Source organism: Terrapene carolina, unplaced genomic scaffold (assembly GCF_002925995.2).
Source record: "Terrapene carolina triunguis isolate 2854851 unplaced genomic scaffold, T_m_triunguis-2.0 Scaffold68, whole genome shotgun sequence".
Lineage (NCBI taxonomy): Eukaryota > Metazoa > Chordata > Testudines > Emydidae > Terrapene > Terrapene triunguis.
Genome location: NW_020664419.1, coordinates 74222774 through 74241941, shown reverse-complemented (window position 1 = coordinate 74241941; position 19168 = coordinate 74222774). Strand labels below are relative to the sequence as shown.

The following is a 19168-nucleotide window of genomic DNA, read 5'->3' as shown; positions in this document are numbered from 1 at the left end:
CTACAAATTTATTCAGGTCCAGATTGTGATACCTTACTTACAATAAGTAGCACCTTTAATGGCACTATTTATGGAGTAACTTCAATGGGACTACACATAGCTTATTATTCAATGTGAGTAACGGTATCACAATTTGGCCCTCAAAGGAAATGAAAAGTTGTTTTCTCCAAGGCAATTGGTTAGTCTATTGAGTTGATAATGATTTGATCAAACTCAATAAAGTAATAAACACTTTCAAAACAACCAACAACTCAGCTATTTCAATGGATTGGTATGTTCTTATTGCTTTTCTATACTGCAGCTTTGTTCTTTGTAATTATCAATCATTTGTAGTATGGCAGTGCACAAAGGCCCCACTGAGGATTGGGGCCTCATTGTGTTGGGCATTGCTCAAAGGGTCCCTTCCCCGGAGAGCTTTGTGAATTATTGAGCATGTCACATAATTATGAAACAGTGACAGTTTGGCAAAGAACCGGTAAAGAGAAAAATTCTCCAACCTAAGTTGCAGATGTGAGCACAGACTAACAACCATCAGCATGTGCACCTCTAAGAGTACTGATCCCAGCAGAAAAGTCCTAGCACCAAGACAATAGGTATAAGAAGCACTTGCTAATTTGGATGTTTCACATGCCATGAAGACCAAGGGTTCTCTACTGTTGTAAAACTGGTTAATATGAAGCTTGAATTTAGGGAATTTTGGGAACTGTGATCTCCCTCAACTTCTTCCTGCTCCATCTTATAAGGAGCCCAGGGATCTGCAGGAGGTTGGAGTCATTCACTCATAGGATCATGTCTGCACTTGTTCTGATTTCCTACTGTCCCCTCAGCTTACTCCCTGGTGATGCGGCTTCAACAGAGCTGTGGTACCAGGGACTCTCCTGAAACACAACTGCTCCTGGGTCCTGTTTTTCTCCCACCCAACCCCAGCAGGTTCTATGCTATTAAGGGGTCTCAATGGGAAAGGCAATATTACTGGACACATTAATTTTCCCAGATAATCTCAGCAGGACTGATAGCAGAAGATGTGCATCCCATCCCAGCTTGCAGCCCACATAGTGTAGATACTGGGAAGGGTGAGATTGTGCTCTTGAGGTGCCTGACCCAACAACACACAATATCTTAGTTGAGAGGGAGGAGATATGCTCACAGAGGGATCCCTCTATGTGCAGAACATGGAGACAAAATCTGGCCCATTTTAGAGTTTAGACATTTAAGGATACACATCTCAAATAACGGAAGAACATCCACATCCAGGGCTGGAACCTTACCAGTGTCCAGTAAGTGCTGGCACAGCTGATGGGGAGCTGCAAAGGAGCTGTATGCAGCTCTCCAGTCCTATTCCTAGATTTCCTCCATCTCTGTCCCAAGTGTATTTTACAGCAGTCTCTCAGCCTCATCTTAGAACAGCTCTTTAGGGTAGGGGAATCACTGAGCTTCATGTGCACTGGCCATATCCTCTCCAGCTCCCTTCGCTGCAGGAAAGAGTAAGGGTGCCACAGTATCTGGGAAGTAGGTTGTAAGGAGTCGCCCATACTGGGAATCTGCCCTCAACTGCTCATTTATCTGTTCTCAGTCAACCAAGCCAATCAGCAGCTGCCAGATGCATTGGGTTCATGCAAACATTGAATGGAATTGAGGTCAGAGAAATAACACATTGAAAAATCCACACTGAAACAATAAAACCTAACAATGAAAAATCCACCTCCACCCTAATCACTGTCAAAGAGCGATAGTATTTATATAACTCTAGGCTTTTTACCTAGTCAAATAAATTACATTATTATCACATTTAATCATCTTCTCCAAAGGGAGTTTATACAGAATGGCCACAAACAGTAATAGGATCTTTGGAAGAATATATTAAGAATTAACCAGTTCCACCCTTGCCCACAGGGAAAGAGAATGTCTGGTTTATATATACAACTAAATATTTGTCATGAAAGGAAAGCCATTAGAGAGCTCCAGATTTGATTCATCCAGAGCTGGTGCAGACCAGTGCACAAGCAGCCCTGCTGAGGAACGTCTGCCCAGTATGGGAGTCACAGAGGCACAAAGCACTCACAATCCTTGCTCCACCAGGAGGTCCAAAGTTCGTTGTGGGGAGAGCAGCAGTAGGTGTTTGGGCATGAACTGGTCGAGCTGATTTGCTGGACAGCCTCCATTGGAAGGCTCCTGTGGAACCTTGGGCAGAATTTAACTCTTCCCCCTCCCTCCTCACTGACAGAATTTCTGAGGGTTAGCAAAGTAAATACTCCTGCCAGAGGATGAATCTGCACCTGCTGGGACAAGGCTTACAACTTGCAAACCTCTGCCACAACAGGGGTTAAACAATCCCACCATCTGGATTAGAATATTGTTTTACACCTAAGAAGCAAGGAGCATTTATAGGGGAACTGTCTGAACTTGATTTATACCATATGGGATCCAGAGACCAACTCCATCCTTTTTCCCAGTACACTTTGTGTCTACAGCTGGGCACATTTAAAACAAAAAAAAAATTCCAAATTAAATAAATAAATACAACAAAAACAGGCATGGTGTTCCAATAACAGTCATGTCAGCTGTATTGTTGTATTTTTTTTTTTTAAAACCCAGTCACGCCCTCCTAAAGAGATCCCCAGGAATTGATTTATTCTGCCTCGGAGCCAAAAGATGAACTGTACGCTGTAAGCAGGTAGCTAACTTTCCAAACTCAAAAATGGAGATGAGAAATACACATCCATTTATGACAAATGGCACTTCAAGAGTGCAGCCCAATTAACAATTACCCAAATGCAACATGCCCCAGGACTTTGAGCAGACAAGACCATTTTGGTATCTCATTATATAGGCTCAATACGCTCCAGAACCTGCCTTCTCTTGTCAAAAAGCAACCGCAGCATTGCATGTTATAATAATCTTTGTCTCAATGTGTTGCATTCTATAAAACCTAGTCAACCTTTCCCCAGAGATTGGAGTCACCTTTGCAATTAGCATTTAATCAGTGAGAGAGGATTACAGCAGGGCCTGCTCTTGACCAGGGCCTGCTCTTTTTAGGTATCAGTGTGCGTGTGTGTGTATATGTATATAGGTATAGGGAAGACACGCCTTCATCTAGCCCTCCCTCCATCTGGCAAGGGGGGCATTTAGAGTCTCACTCCCCAGAAGCTGCTGCAAGAAGAGTTCCTCCTAGGGCTCTCTAGTAGGCAAGGTGGTGCACATGCTTATATTGCCCCCTCAGCAGGTACAGAATGGTCCACTAGCCCTTTCATAGGGGGACAGGGCCATGGCCCTGCATCATCTCTGCCCGTGTCTTGTGCCCAGGTGATACATGGAAGGAGCAGTCCTTGCATCCTGAGAAGTACCGAAAATGCATTTGTGCCCAGCTGCCGCACAGGGCACAAAGTTGCTCCTTGAGCCCTCTCTCAGGCACACGAATGGAGAAAATCTTGCCCTGAAATGAATAAGATGTACAAGGAATGAATGCACAGTCAGTGGTTAAAGCACAGGAAACCTGCATATCAGATCTGGGTTCTACTTCCAGCTCAGATTGTAGTGTTTCCTTGTGTGCATCACTTAACCTTCCTGGGCCTCAGTTTCTCCATTTGTAAAGTGGAGATAATACCTGCCTCAAAAAGATATGTGTTGTAAGGTTTAATTCCTCAGTGTGTCAAAGACTCTCTGAGATCACTAGATGAAAAGCTCACAGAAGTATAATTAGTGTTGTATTTAAAAAAAAAAAAAAAAAAAAACAAACTTGATATAGTTTCTCTCATAGAAATGTATTAACTCTTTGACCTTCCATTCTGTACCATGGAGGCCTGACACAAATTAATTTGCCTGCTTGTTTCAAGTCTTCCAGCAACACCTAAAAGTCCATTCTATACTCATGGCTCAATGTGAGAATATTTACTCTGCTACAAAGGCTTCCAGCTGCATTGGCATGGATCTTGATTCAGACTTCTGTTTTCACTATACAATCTGTCAGGAGGAATGATATCACCTTCCTTGGTGTTGAGCCGGAATCTGCTGTAATGGGAGAAATATTCAAATACTCTTTAGGTGGCTCAAATCAAACAACTGCCACATTTACAGAATATGTCTAACTTGAAAAAGTTGTTTTCAAAGTCCAGATTTAGTTTGACTAGTTTATTTTCTCCTAAATGGGGTCATTTTCTGCCATGTATATTTAGCTTGAAAATCTCTACCTCTGTGTTTGAATTTTGACCTTCATTTCAGTAAAGGACTATTTCAAGACAAATACATAACCTGAATTTTCACTGGGCTTTTAAATGGCATGCACACAAAACGCATATGCATACATCTTCAGATAATGAGATTTAAAAAAAAATTGGCCATTTTATTTGTCTTCTAGCTTTTGAATCTTTAGGATATGCTTCCTTCCTATTTTCATGATTTCTTCTGGCAACAGTAAGAGCTAGAACCTTACTCCCATTTTAAAATAAAAACTGAAATTCTCATGCAATCCCCTGATTCCAGAAGCCAGGGTTTTAAGAAAAATAACAAATATGGAGAGACTCACAATAAGTTCATGAGAGTTGGCAGCACTCCCGGATAGTGATTTAATTGCTATCTAAATAGGTCTTTGGAACAGACCACCAATGGTAGTCGTGGATTCATCATCTCCTGAGGTCTTCCTATCAAAACTAGATGCCCTTTTGGAAGATATGTTTTTGTCAAACAAAAGTTATTGGGGCTCAATACAGGGATAAATGGATGAAATTTAATGGCCCGTAATATATTGGAGTTCAGACTAGATGAGCTAATGGTCCAATTTCCTTCTTCTCCACCCCCAACTTTAAACTCTATGGATCTATGAATATGGTCTTGCAAGAGATCTGTTGAACAATTGCAGAAAGATTCAGAGGATGATGAGAATTCACTGGAAAATGTGATCATTTCATGATATTTGTACAGCATGACTGTGGCACCACCAGCTGACCAGCACATATCTTGCAGTAAATATACCATGGATTATATTATTTGTGGTGATACCTATTGTAGATCTCTATGATCTAACAGTTTTTATGCACATCTTGGTGTTGAATAAACAGAACACAGAACTCAGAACATTCTAAAAGTTTCTGAAGTCTAGAATCCATGAAATTCTAAAACTTCCTTGAAAATTATGAAGAAAAATTGCTAGTGCCAGGCAAAAGTAAACTACATCCACATTGTAATTACATTGACATTGCTGATAATGTTTACTGCAAAGTAGGTCTCGTATATCATACATACTTGATTTGCTAATGTTCCGATTCTCCTGTTGATAAGCTTCTGCTTGAGAATTAATCTCTCTTTAAAAGTTAATTTTGTGTTTTCTTGTTCAGAAATGAGTTGCCATTTATTTGCATTTCCTGTGTCATATATGTGATGCCTGAGTTTTCTGTTTCAAGTTGGAAAAGCATATTTGAAAAAGTTCACTGAGAGGAAAAGAGTGAAATCCCCACTCTATTGAAGTCAATGACAAAAAATTCCATTGACTTCAATGGGAGTCAGGATTTGACTTTTCCGAATTTAGCTGGCAGTTTTCTGGATCATGCTATATTAAGGATATGTTTATAAAAATGTATATCGGGTTAAGAAATGTTTAATAGATATTTTAATGAAAGGTTAATCAATTGTTATAGAATCCAACAGGACAAGTTTCTTATAGCCATGATTTAGCCATCAATAAAATCCTCTACTAATAGTCTCATAACCATCTATAATGCACACTGCTCATGTGTGTAATATCTTACTGCATCTATTAATCATTTATTAACCCTTTATAAACTATATGTACTCAATATGAAGCATGACTGTGTCTAGACTGTACTGCGTAATGTCCTCCAAAGACTTTGAAATAGTCAAAGAGAAGCTACATTCAGAGTATCCATCTCAGTTTTTACACTGAGCCCAATGCAAGCCAGGATGAGATTTTTAAAGTTTAGAGTCTTATTCTGGACCCACTGAAGTCAATGGGAAAGCACCCATTGATTTCAATGATGCAAGATGAAGTCTTTAGTGAGTACTGGGTACTCACACAGAGCCTAGGTCAGCAAGGTACTTAAACTGCGTAAGGTTGAGCACCAGATGAGTACTGCCTTTGAAGGGAAACTCCCCACTCCCAGTATCTTCAAAAGCGGATTGAACAAAGATGTTCCAACCCAGATATTTAGATGACAATTTTCTGGCTCACTGTATCCATTTAGGTGTTTCCCAGAAATGATCTTTAGGGGAGCCTGCTACTTCCACTGCCTTTCAGCTGCGGCAGAACCAGGAAAAGACTACTTTAGACTAGGGGTTCTCAAACTGTGGGTTGGGACCCCAAAGTGGGTTGCAACCCCATTTTAATGAGGTCACCAGAGCTGGTGTTACACTTGCTGGGGTCTGGGACTGAAGTCCAAGCCGCACTGCCTGGGTCCGAAGCCAAAGCCTGAGCTGGCAGCGGGGCTCAGGTTACAGGCCTCCTGCCTGGGGATGAAGCCCTTGGGCTTTGGTTTTACCCCCCTCCCCTCCCAGGGTGGTGGGGCTCAAGCTTTGGCTGTGGGCCCCCCACCTGGGGTGACCAGGCTTGGGCAGGCTCAGGCTTCGGTCCCCCCTCCTCGGGTTGGGTAGTGATGTTTCTGTCAGAAGTGGGTTGGGCTGCAATAAAGTTCTCTAGACCCACTGTTGCTCTATATGTCAGTTACTTTATTCAGAGGTCCGATATGCTCATGCCCTCCAAGTGTTCATGGGGAAGTGGCTCAAAAGAGGGTAAGCAGGTAGTAGAGAACAGCTGTCTGTGTTTCATTACATCTCGTTTTGCCTTTTTCTGTAACAAAGTTCTCCAATAGTACAATGGCTGATTAGGCAGTTTTACCAATAAATACTTTACACTCCATTTTTTTTAATTTAGCATTTTCTGTGCTTGATGAGCTTGGCCTTGCAAACAGTGTTAAGAAATGACAAAATTGCAGCTCTCTCCAATTGCATCATATTTAAAGGTTTGTCCATTCAGCACACTGTATGCAACAGAAAATGAGACCAGATTAGACGGAGTTGTTCTGACTTGATTGGCTAGACAGAGAGGAGAGAAATTAAAACACAGAATCCGAAGTACAAGGAAATCATTGTCTCATTCCAAGACAAATCAGGGAGACTACATCACAGAGGCCCAATCCTGAGTCTTTTAGAGCCTGAGGCAGAATCCTATATGCATGCATTGAATGGAGAAGGCACCTGGGAAAAAACTGTGTAGCTGACTGTTTACTGGTAGATTGAATCAGTTTGTGTTGCTTTGATTTGCTAATGAACTAAGGAGTGGATGCTGTCAGTTTCATTCCAATAAGAAGCAGAGCCCTATGGCCTATAAGTAAAATGGGAAATTTACCAAAAGACACGGAGTGTGAAAACTGAAAGCTCTTAACAGAAAGAGAACCATTGGCATTTACATGCTATATAGCTACAGGCTGCTTCCATATAATTTCTAAATATATGTGTGTGTATTATAGCACTTACCATCAGCCAATCCGAGAGCCAACCTTTGCAACTCTCTGAGTTGTGGGAGTCAAGAATAACCTCACTTTTCACCTTAAATGTGCTTGACTGTTGTCATTGTGATGATAGCCGAAAATATATACATTAAACACTGGGGCAGAAAGCTTAGCAAAGTATTTTTTTCCTAAAAGTTAAATTTTATTCACGGTCCCCACTATTCTAGGACTGAACTTTAAGGCCTTGGAAATTAATGACTTTCAGTCCCTCAATTTCTGGAACAACTTCCGGTGAGTTCACAGAGCTGCCATGGAGGAGTGTTACATGGATTTGTGCCACATCAAGTTCCTCCCAGCTGCCTGCAGATAAACTAGCTCCTTTGAGGATTAGCTCTGGCTAAAAGGAGGGGCATGACAGGCAGCATGATAGCGGACTAAGCAGAGGACTGAGCACTCCTTTGTTAGCTGTGATGCCAACTTTATTAGTTCGGTCAAGTCATTTAGCTTTTTCTGCCTTAGTTCCCCTCCCCCCCCGCCATAAAATGGGGATAATCAGATCTACTCATCTATCTCCTGGGGGGGGGGTTGTGATGATTATTCATAATCAGTTAATGTTTGTAAAGTGCTGAAGCTCGTAAGTGGTAAAATGTAGCGCCACCGAGGGACAATAAAAGAAAGAAAGATGAGAATGTCGCCAGCAAAAGGGACAAAGCCAACAGAAGGGCAGCAAAGAGAAACTGATCACAGCACATAAGAGAGAGAAAGGGGTGGGTAATATAAAATGGTGTGACTGGGAAAGGAAAGGAGAGGAGAGGAGATGTTGCTTTTCAAAGGAAGACGATGAGAGAAAGGAGACTAAAAGAAGAAACCCGACCGAAAGAAAGAAAAAATGGTCTGGAGATGTATGAAACAGGACAGAGATAAGAAAGGAGAGGGGATAAGGAAATGGAAAATAGGAATAACCAAGAAAAAGAAACAACTTTCTGGTTACTGAGTTTATTTTATTTATGCTCCTTACATTTCCCAGAACCCCTGTAGCTACAGAGTCCCAAGAGGATCATACCAATGTAAGGATGATCCTCCAGCAGCAGAGAACAACACATCTTGGGGAAATGACCCATCAATGGCTATTTTAAACATCTTCTCATATATATATATATATATCTATATATATATATCAGAGAAAATAACAGCTAATCTGGAGATCTATCATTAAATAGCTTAAAAAAAATAGCCCAACAACATGCACAAAACCCTCCAGCAGAAAAGGGGAGGCTCCTAGTGGCCACTTACAACCCCACTTTATTTGGAAAACTGTCTTTTGACATTTAGGAAAGTGTTGGTAAATATGCCAATATTCTAGCACAGCAGTTTGCTTCCATTTTTCTTGCATTAGAATGGGCTGGTGATACCCCAGGGATCCTTCCCATTTTATGAACAATGGCCAAGTTAAGTTTGGGAGCCCCTAAAAACCCTACCAATGACATGCCACAACACCCCCCCCCCCCCCCCCCATAAAACTGGTCCTGTGCAGAGGAGCATGATCATGGCAGACAAAAGTCAGTTTGGTAGAAAGCAGAGAAGAACATAAAAATTGTTATTCATGCCTGCCCCCAAATAATAATGCTGACTCTGGCAGAGCCTGTAGTAAAAGTTGCAAAACAGTTTACAATCTCTGTTTCCAGATACTTAAAACAAGAGCTAAGAAAAGATTGGGAAATATTGTCCCAGCTATTCATTCAAATTTTAATTTCAGTTTGGCAGTGCTCACATCCCAAACACTGGAGTGCTCATGCTTTACTAATGTAAATACTTGTGAGAAGGGTATTTTTACCTTTAACAAATGAATATTCTCAGAAATGACATCAACTGTATAAACAGTTGTCAAACTCAAAATACACACTGTCCTACTTACTTACAGGAGTCCTGGGATATCTGTTTCCTGAGTGGATGATTTAAATCACTAGCTACCACCAGGCAAAATGAAGTATCGTCAGCTTTTGCACATTTAACATGAGTCTTGTGGTATTTGACTTTTCACTTAAAGCCCCAGCTCCTGGAAACACATGATTTAATGAAATCTCAGATTCTCATGTAAAGTAAATTTCTAGCTCTCTTGGCTCTGGAGAAAACTTGAAAAACGTGACCCAAGTGAGACCCTACAGGATCAAAAGACAAGAAAAATACCTCAAACTTTTTCTTTTTTTTTGCAGTCTTATGATTTTTAATTTTAAGCAAATCTCATGGTCCTGACTCATGTCTTTTGAATATTGCAGCTGGCAATACTGGAAGTGTGACTACTGTAATTACAATTAAATATACATTCTGAAATGCATACCATGTTGGTTAGTTAACTATCAGAGAAATAGGTCAGAATGTGTCATGCCCTCATACAGGTGCATGAAGGTGGGAAAGAGCACTCAAGGAGAGACCCCTTCATTCAGAGCCTGCGCAAGTGCCTGTATCAGTTTTTAATCACTGCAGTACCTGAGAACTTTATATTTGACTGTGGCACATGCAGTTTCACCTTTGTCATTCTCCGTGTTGGGAAGTAGCAATGTATAAGTAAATGCAGTATGACAAAAAAGAAGAGAATGCTATTTACAGCTGCTTTAGCAGAAGGTGGCATTTGGTCTGTTGCACATGTTTTTCCATAGGGATGCTCAGAGTCTCTATTCTTATTTTAAAAAACAAATCAGAAAACAATGGTTTGGGCAAAAATAAAGCCAAAGTGGATCTTCATGGACCAAAAGTCTCATAAGCTGAAAAGTGAACACACTTGAAAAAGGTTTGCAGGTCACCTTTACAAAGAAGTTGCTGGTAACACTCTGATATATTCTCAAGGGCACTTCAGCTTTTTGGGTGTAAAACAAAACAAAGCCAATGGATAATCTTAAAAAAAATAAAATAATAAAAAAAAATATCACACAATTAGACTCTGAAGTCACTTCAGCACCTCTGCAGATGTTACCCAATAGCACAAGTGACTTAGTAGCAGACAAGTGACATTTTATTTTTACAGAGGACAAGTATGGGAGGGGAGTTCTGGATATTCCTCAGAATAATTTCTTATTTCATGTATCACAGGAAGCAATTAATAAATTATTGCCATTTGCAAATGCCACACAGTACAGAACATATTTTCAGTACATTTTGAAATGCATAGTTTGAGAATTCAAAAATCATGAAGCAGACTTCCACCCCCCAAAAAAGCAATTCCTCAAGTTCAACTATTTCCCCCAAGTTAGGCATTCCATTCCCCTTCTCCTTGTTCCATTCCCCATCTCAAACTCTCAGGTCCTCCAGACTCCACTTACTGCATCATTAAGGGGAGGGGAGGTGCTGGTTAGCTCAGTGGTGCAGTCTTCCATATTCTCTCCCTGTTGTTGCCAGAGCACTTCCTGGCTCTGCATGTTCTCAAAGGACAGAGCTGCCTGCACAGGAAATACAAGCAGCTGCTGCAGAGACCTACTCAATCAGGAGAGCAGCCTCCGATGACCACAGCTGGGAATCACAAGTGGCTCAGCCCAAATTCCTCAGCTGTCTACAATCTAGAGCAACATTTTAAAAGAGCCTTAAATGATGACTGTTGTGATAGTATTGTGAGTGTTGGTAACACTGACACCTGAACCACAACATTCATCTCTGTATTTGGATTTTGGCCTCTGCTAGAGTTTGCGGTAGAGAGTTTATTCAGGGATTTGGTTCAGGCCCATCTCTGTTTCCAATAGTGCAATTTATATTATTAAATATATACAGTATAAAATACATCATGTACCATATTGCTCAGTTACAGTTGTAATAGAACTTTATAATTTGTACTGCTTAGGGTTGCCAATTTTGGTTGGACGTATTCTTGGAGATTTCATCACATCACATGACAATCTTTAATTGAAGATTAATCTTTAATTCCTGGTGATGCCAGGACAATCCTGGAGGGTTGGCCGATTTATTATTTTGAATATATGGTCTCAACATTGCAACAACCGAGTTTGCATTAAGACATTAATATACCAGAGAAGGCTCTGACCTCAGACTTCAGATATCAATAACCTTGAATTTTGGGATGTTGGAAATCCAGATCTGGATCTGGCTGTAATTGTAGCAAATAATGACGGTCCTTCTTTATAATGAGCATAATCAACATCTTGGCTGAAAACACCCTGAACATTCAAAACCCAAATGCTAACTTTGTTGCTTGAACCCGTTTCTAGCATATCAGTTTATAACACATACAATGTATATGATCTTTTATATACAATATGTTTTTTGAAACATGCCATGGACCAGCAGGTTATATGTCACATCAATGACTTTCCCTTCCTTGTGTGTCCGCTACCCTGCCACACCCCTGGAAAGATGAGATTGAAGGCCCTTTATACAGAGAAAGGAAGGATGGTCTTGTGGTCAAGGTGCTAGCCTGAGCCTTGGGTAGACTTGGGTTTAGTCCCTGGCTTTACCACAAAGATGCCACGTGCCCTTGGGCAAGTCACTTAATGTCTGTGTCTTGGTTTCCTGAGCTAAAAATAGAGTTAATATTTTCAAAGCTCAGAGGTGTTGTGAGGATAAATTCAGGAGTGTTTGTGGAGTCCTCAGACACTATGGTGATAAGAAGTGCATATGTAAATAGGGACCCACATAGACAAGTTGTTTGATGTATACCAACCCCCACAGACAAGAGCCATGATCCCCTGTCAAGTTATTAATTCCTCCCCCCAGAAAATGATCCATTTAGATTACTGAAGTGTCCATGGGAACTCACACACCTTTTGTTTTCCAGCACCTCACAAAGCCTAGGATGGTCCCTGATGAGTTGTAGGAAAGGAATGCTAGTGATCTCACAGTCCAGGAAGACATGCCTCAAACACATTTGATAACGTTTACCATCACCAGAAATTTGTGGTATCTTTAGAAAACAACTGTATATTATTTCCTCTGTTTACATGTGTGTATAAATGTAATGGTGGGAGAGCATGGGTGAAATGTAGTATGCAACGTTTGAGACCAGTTCAAGAAAGAAAGTAATTAGTGATAGATAAACCTACCTACAAAATCTTCCTAATGGTCACAAATTAGTGACATGAAAATAGAAAATAGAACAGCTGCGGTAGAAAGTTAGAACTTGCATGGAAATAACACATATTGAGGGAAAGTGGCTGAGTGGTTGTAGTGAAATAGGATTTTGATTTGACTGAGTTGTACTATATGCAGTACAATTGGGTACTATTTATTAGCAGTGCTCAGCGAGAAGGAGATAGGCTTCATAGCACACCACGTATGGTTAGTTGCATTGTGAAGAATGTACATATGTGCTGTGTGTGAGGCAAGGGGTGCTATTGAGTACTTATCTCATGAAGGGCTTAACCCTGCCGGTTTGACCCCATTTAAGTCAATGGGAGTTAAGGGCACTCCCCCCCCCCCCCGCCCCCCGCACCTTGTGGCATCAAGCCCTCAAACCACATTGTGTATAGTGCACACAGAATGCACAAGGGCTCTACAGGATTCTTTGTCTCATTCACTATGAATATTTTAAGGTAGGTTGTGAGAACCCACCTCCTACGGATCTTGTAAATTACATCTGATGGGGCAGACTAACGGTGTCTGCCAAGTACAATATTGTTGTACAGCACTGAGTACATTCTCAGTGCTGAACAATTTAAAAACGAAATAAAGTGAAGGTTGAACCTGTTACATGTGCATTACAATTTGGGCTTTAATTACACAATCACATAATCTTCCTCAACATTCTTGTACAAGACCACCAGCCTGTGTCCTGGAACAGCAGTAATTAAGTAAGTGAAGCAAGGAGCTGACCCTGTCCTTTGCTGCTGGGATTGCCTTTGGCCATGGTATTTGCCTTTTACCTCTTTATTACAATTCCCTGTGGTTCAGTCATGAGATAGACATTTCCCCGTTTACAGATCTGATCCAAGGCCCACTGAAGACAATAGAAAGACTCCTATTGACTTGAACAGTTCTCCTTCAAACTCCTTAGAACCTCTTCAGCAAGGCCGTCTGAAGATAGTCTCAGTCTTCAGTAATTCCAATCCTGGAGTCAGTAGTTGGCTGCTTCCTCAGGATCCAGAGAGATAGGGAGTCTGGCTCCAAAGTGGTACAAGCTCAGTCCTGCATTATTCATTATATGGGCTGCATTGAGCCCATAGTGCTGTCTCCAACTTCCACTATTTATAGCCTTTTCCCCACTGCGCTTCAGTTGGCTGAGCGTGACCATGAACGTGTGGATCTTGGTAGTTTGCTTGCCCTTAATGAAAACCTTCTGCACGGCCCCAGAGACAACTATTCAGCATGCCTTGTAACAACCACTCCTCTAGGTGTTCTGGGAACTTTGAAGTGCTCTGTGCTGCTCTCTGCACATGCACACAGACAGAGGATTCAACAAAAATCCCTGCTTCCTCCCCACTGCTTCTCCCCACCCCTTTAGGCTTTTATCAGTTGCTCCAGTAGAAAAATGTAGGTAACATACACTATACATTGTGTATAATAAGTTTAGTGTTTTAAGGATGGGAATTATATATATGTTTATACATAATATATATGAAACAGACTTTTGATGTTACTGTACATTTCTCTGTTTAAAAGAAAAGCATAGGAAACATTTACAAATTCATTTTTATATTGCTAGTGCCAAAATTACAAACAGATGTTTGATGATTGTACCAAGGTTTGCATCACACGTGTCACTTATGATTCATTTTAATTAATCCAAAAAGATTTCCCATTTCTCATTCATACATGAAGCTTGAAGATATAGATCACCGATATTTGAAACTTGAAGTATTCAGTCTGAAAATACACCTCGAGGTCTAGTCTCTAGCAAGTAACCCCCTCAGTGGTAATACAAGCATACCTAGAGAGCATGTTCCCTGGGCACCAGATAATATTACAATTGTATGGTTTCTAGTGTGCCTTAACTGCTTAAATCACACACACAATTTTATTTAAAAATATATAGAAGTCCTTTATAGGCTACCAATATTACTAGGAATACAAATGATTTAACCATTTTCATATTTGTGTAAAAACCTGATAAGCTCTTTGTTTTACAGTAAACCCCTCTTATGACAAAATTGTTTCAACTGAAAAGTGCTATTTTAGCACATGTTCATAGACATCAGAGTTGTCACTACCATGAAGGCTGTCTGAAGGCAAATTTGTATCTGAACCAAGTAACGTGGTTAATGCACTGAGGCCCTCATCCTGCACCTTCGAAATCAATAGGAGTTTTGCCATTGACTTTAATGGTAGTAGGACCCAGCTTTATGTCAGGGGTAATGTTTTTAGCAGCGAAAAGTGGAGAAGCTTATGCCGTATTGGGCACTTCCATGACCTGAACACAGATGGAAGAGTATATGATGCCAGTTTGATTCTTGCCAGTGTGACACGGAGTGCTCACCTCCTCAGTGCCTCTTGTTGCTGGGGTGTGATGCTGCAATCTTTTTTCACTTGCTGCTGGTGTCCTCTGTAGGTTGCTGACCTTGCTAGGCACATCTTCAGGGGCTCGGCCCTCTGGCTACATCACACAGTCAAACAGACAAACCCCTTGCAGGCTATTGAAGTTCAAAACAAAAGTATTTCAAACCCTAGCTCAAGCTAGACTCAGCCCCTCCTTCCTGAAGGTGCCTTCTCTCTTCAACCCTTCCTGGGCGCCTTTAAATCCAGCTCTCTGATCAGACTTCTAAAGGAGCCACTTAGGCTACTTCACTACTGCCAGTGGGGGAACTCAGGCCCATCCACTACTCCAAGTCCCAACCCACGGACCCTATATACAGCAGCCACATACCATTGCCTCCAGTTCACTGCTGCTATTCCCTGGGCCTTTTCCCACAAAGCCCCGTCCCTTTTACCCACTAACTTAAGGTTACAGATCTTAGGTTCTCTCATTCCCAGGGCCAGTAAATCAGCCCATCACACATTTCTGGTCTGGTCAAGTCAGGTCCAAGCCGAGCCCCCTTCCTCACCTCTCTGCTCCCAGCCAAGGACTGACATGCACAGCCTCTACAGCTCCTTTTATCTGAGTCTATTGGGCTATGATTGGCTGCTTCTATGCAGTCTCTCTAGGCAGGGCTGGAGGACCCAACTTCACTGATCTTTTCCTGGGGTGTGGTGTGGTAGGGGCCCTCAAAGGGCCAGTTACAGGCCATCACAGCCAGTCATCTTGTTCTCAGAACATAGCACTCATAACTCATCTCAAGCAGGATGGTTCTGTTGTACAAAAGCTTTTGGATGTTAATATAATTAAAAATCCATTGATTAAATGTATATCATGCTTAGTTTTGATAAATATCAGAGCTAAAATATTTAAACTTGGTTGCCTAATATTAGGCAACTTTCATGTGGATTTAAGGGCCTAAAGTTAAAAAGCTCAAATCTGAAAACTTTGGATCGTATGTTTTACGTTTCAGGTTGGCAATGATCAAACAATGTCTTGATATATAACGCAGGGTCTTTATAAATAATACGCTTAAAAGAAGCCCAGGCTTAACAAAAATAGGTGCCCAAAATTAGGCCCTTAAATCCATATTTGGACACCTAAATAACTAGCCTGATTTCCAAAGTTGCTGAGCACCCAATAGCTGCCATGGAGGTTAGTGGGTAAGCTCGGTGCTTAACAGTTTTGAGAATCAGGCCACTCATGTCCCTAAATATGGGTTTGGGAGCCCAACTTCAGGCATCTATTTCTGAAAATCTTGGCTAAAGTTTGTAATTAGTCCTATGTGGAACATTCATGGTAGTACAAGGATGATATACAGCTATGTGACCCCCTCCATGATCTGGCGCATGCTGGATTTGTGAAAGTAAGTGACATTTTGGTTCATAGGGGCTGAAAGTGAAACACTCCTACCCTGTATGTTTGTTAAGAAGTAAAAGTTAGACAAAAAGGCACCTTTAACTGAAACATCCACAGGATCAGGGGTTCCCACTTCTTGTTGGCTATGATGGTCACCATTAACAGTGCATATTTATTCACAATTACATAAGAATGGCATAACCACAGTTTATTTTCCTAGGCTAAGAATAGGGAAAACTTGTTGTTTTAAGTTGAATGAAATAACTGTGTTATCTCAGATACCACCATTTGTGGTAACTATTGTCTTTACAATGGTGGCCACTCTATATGAATATCTGTAGCTCATGTTCCATGCACATTGGGACTGAGATTTGTGAACACATCAAACCCACACCAGTGCTGATGTGGAAACTTCTGCACAGCCTTAATTCAAGAGTTAAAAGAGGAACATAGAACACATGAGGTCTTCAATTATCTGAAACTCAAAAAAGAGTCCTACAAAAAGTGGAAACTAGGTCAAATTACAAAGGATGTCTATAAACAAAGAACACTAGTATGTAGGGACAAAATTAGAAAGGCCAAGGCATAAAATGAGATTAAACTAGCTAGAGACATAAATGGTAACAAGAACACATTCTACATATACATTAGAAGCAAGAGGAAGACCAAGGACAGGGTAGGCCCATTACGCAATTGGGGGGGGGGGAGGGAATAATACCAGAAAATGTGGAAAAGGCAGAAGTGTTAAATGACTTTTGTGTTTTGGTTTTCACCAAACAGGTTAGTAATGATTGGATGTCTAACACAGTGAATGCCAGTGAAAATGAGGTAGGATCAGAAGTTAAAATAGGGAAAGAAAAGTTAAAAATGACTTAGACAAGTTAGATGTCTTCAAGTCACCAGGGCCTGATGAAATACATCCTAGTATACTCAAGGAGCTGACTGAGGAGATAACTGAGCCATTAGCGATTATCTTTGAAAAAGTCATGGAAGATGGGAGAGATTTCAGAGGACTGGAAAAGGTCAAATATAGTTCCCGTCAAAAAAAAAGGAAATAAGGACAATCCAGGGAATTACACACCAGTTAGCTTAACTTCAGTACCCACAAGGATAATAGAGCAAATAATTAAGCATCAATTTGCAAACATCTAGAATATAATAAGGTGATAAGTAACAGTCAGCATGGATTTATCAAGAACAAATTGTGTCAAACCAACCTAAAAGCTTTTTTTGACAGGGAAACAAGCCCCGTGGATAGTGGGAAGCTGTAGATACGGTATATCTTGACTTTAGTAAGGCTTCTGATACTGTCTTGCATAACCTTCTAGGGTGACCAAATGTCCCGATTTTATAGGGACAGTCCTGATTTTTGGGTCTTTTTCTTATATAGGAGCCTATTATCCCCCATCCCGATTTTTCACACTTGCTGTCTGGTCACCCTAATAACCTTCTCATAAGCAAACTAGAGAAATACAACCTAGATGGAGCTACTATAAGGTGGGTGCATAACTAGTTCCCAGAGAGTAGTTATCAGTGGTTCACAATCAAGCTGGACGGGCATATCGAGTGGGGTCCCGCAGGGATCAGTTCTTGTTCTGGTTCTATTCACTATCTTCATCAATGATTTAGATAATGGCATAGAGAGTACACTTATAATGATTGCAGATGATAGCAAGCTTAGAGGGGTTGCAAGTGCTTTGGAGGATAGGATTAAAATGCAAAATGATCTGGACAAACTGGAGAAATGGTCTGAAGAAAATAGGATGAAATTCAATAAGGACAAATGCAAAGTACTCCACTTAGGAAGAAACAATCAGTTGCACACATAAAAAATGGAAAATGACTGCCTAGGAAGGAGTACTGCAGAAAGGGATCTGGGGGTCATAGTGGATCACAAGATAAATATGAGTCCACACTGTGACACTGTTGCAAGAACAGCAAACAAGTAGGAGTGTTGTACGCAAGACATAAGAAGAAATTCTTCTGCTCTACTCCAAGCTGATAAGTGGAGTACTGTGTCCAGTTCTGGGTGCCACATTTCAGGAAAGATGTGGACAAATTGGAGAAAGTCCAGAGAAAAGCAACATACATGATTAAAGGTCTAAACCAGAGGTGGGCAAATTACAGCCCATGGGCCACATCCGTCCTGCGGGACCGTCCTGCCGGGCCCCTGAGCTCCCGGCCAAGGAGGCTACGCCTGGCCCCTCCCCCGCAGCCTCAGCACGCCATGCCGCCAGCGCTCTGGCCCGCTGCTCCTGCCAGGTTGGCTCTGGCTGGGCAGTGGGCTCCTGCTGCTCTGAGCAGCGTGGTAAGGGGTGGGGGATTGGATAAGGGGCAGGGGGTCCCGGGGGCAGTAAGGTAGCAGGAGAGGTTGGATAGGGGGAGGAGTCCCGGGGGCAGTTAGGGGCAGGGGTGTGGATAGGGGTCAGGGGACAAGGAGCAGGGCGGGTTGGATGGTTCAGGGGTTCTGAGGGGGGCGGGAAGTGGGAGGGGGCAGATAGGGGGCAGGGAGCCAGGCTGTTTGGGAAGGCACAGCCGTCCCTACCCGGCCCTCCATACAGTTTCACAATCCCAGTGTGGCCCTCGGGCCAAAAAGTTTGCCCACCCCGGGTCTAAAACATAATCTGGAGGGAAGATTGAAAAAAATGGGCTTGTTTAGTCTGGAGAAGAGAAGACTGAGAGGGGACATGATAACAGTTTTCAAGTACATAAGATTGTTAAAAGGAGGAGGGAGAAAAATTATTTGCCTTAACCTCTGAGAAAGAAGAAATGTACTTAAATTACAGCAAGGATGGTTGAGGTTGGACATTAGGAAAAACTTTGTAACTGTCAGAGTGGTTAAGCATTGGAATACATTGCCCAAGGAAATTGAGGAATCTCCATCACTGGAGATTTTTAAGAG

The 19168-nt window shown here is 41.6% G+C and overlaps 1 protein-coding gene across 1 annotated transcript in view; it reads left to right on the top strand.

Moving 5' to 3' along the window:
* DCN (decorin) overlaps nucleotides 1-19168 on the top strand; it is a 48913-nt gene that overhangs the window by 6881 nt on the left and 22864 nt on the right. The window lies entirely within an intron of this gene.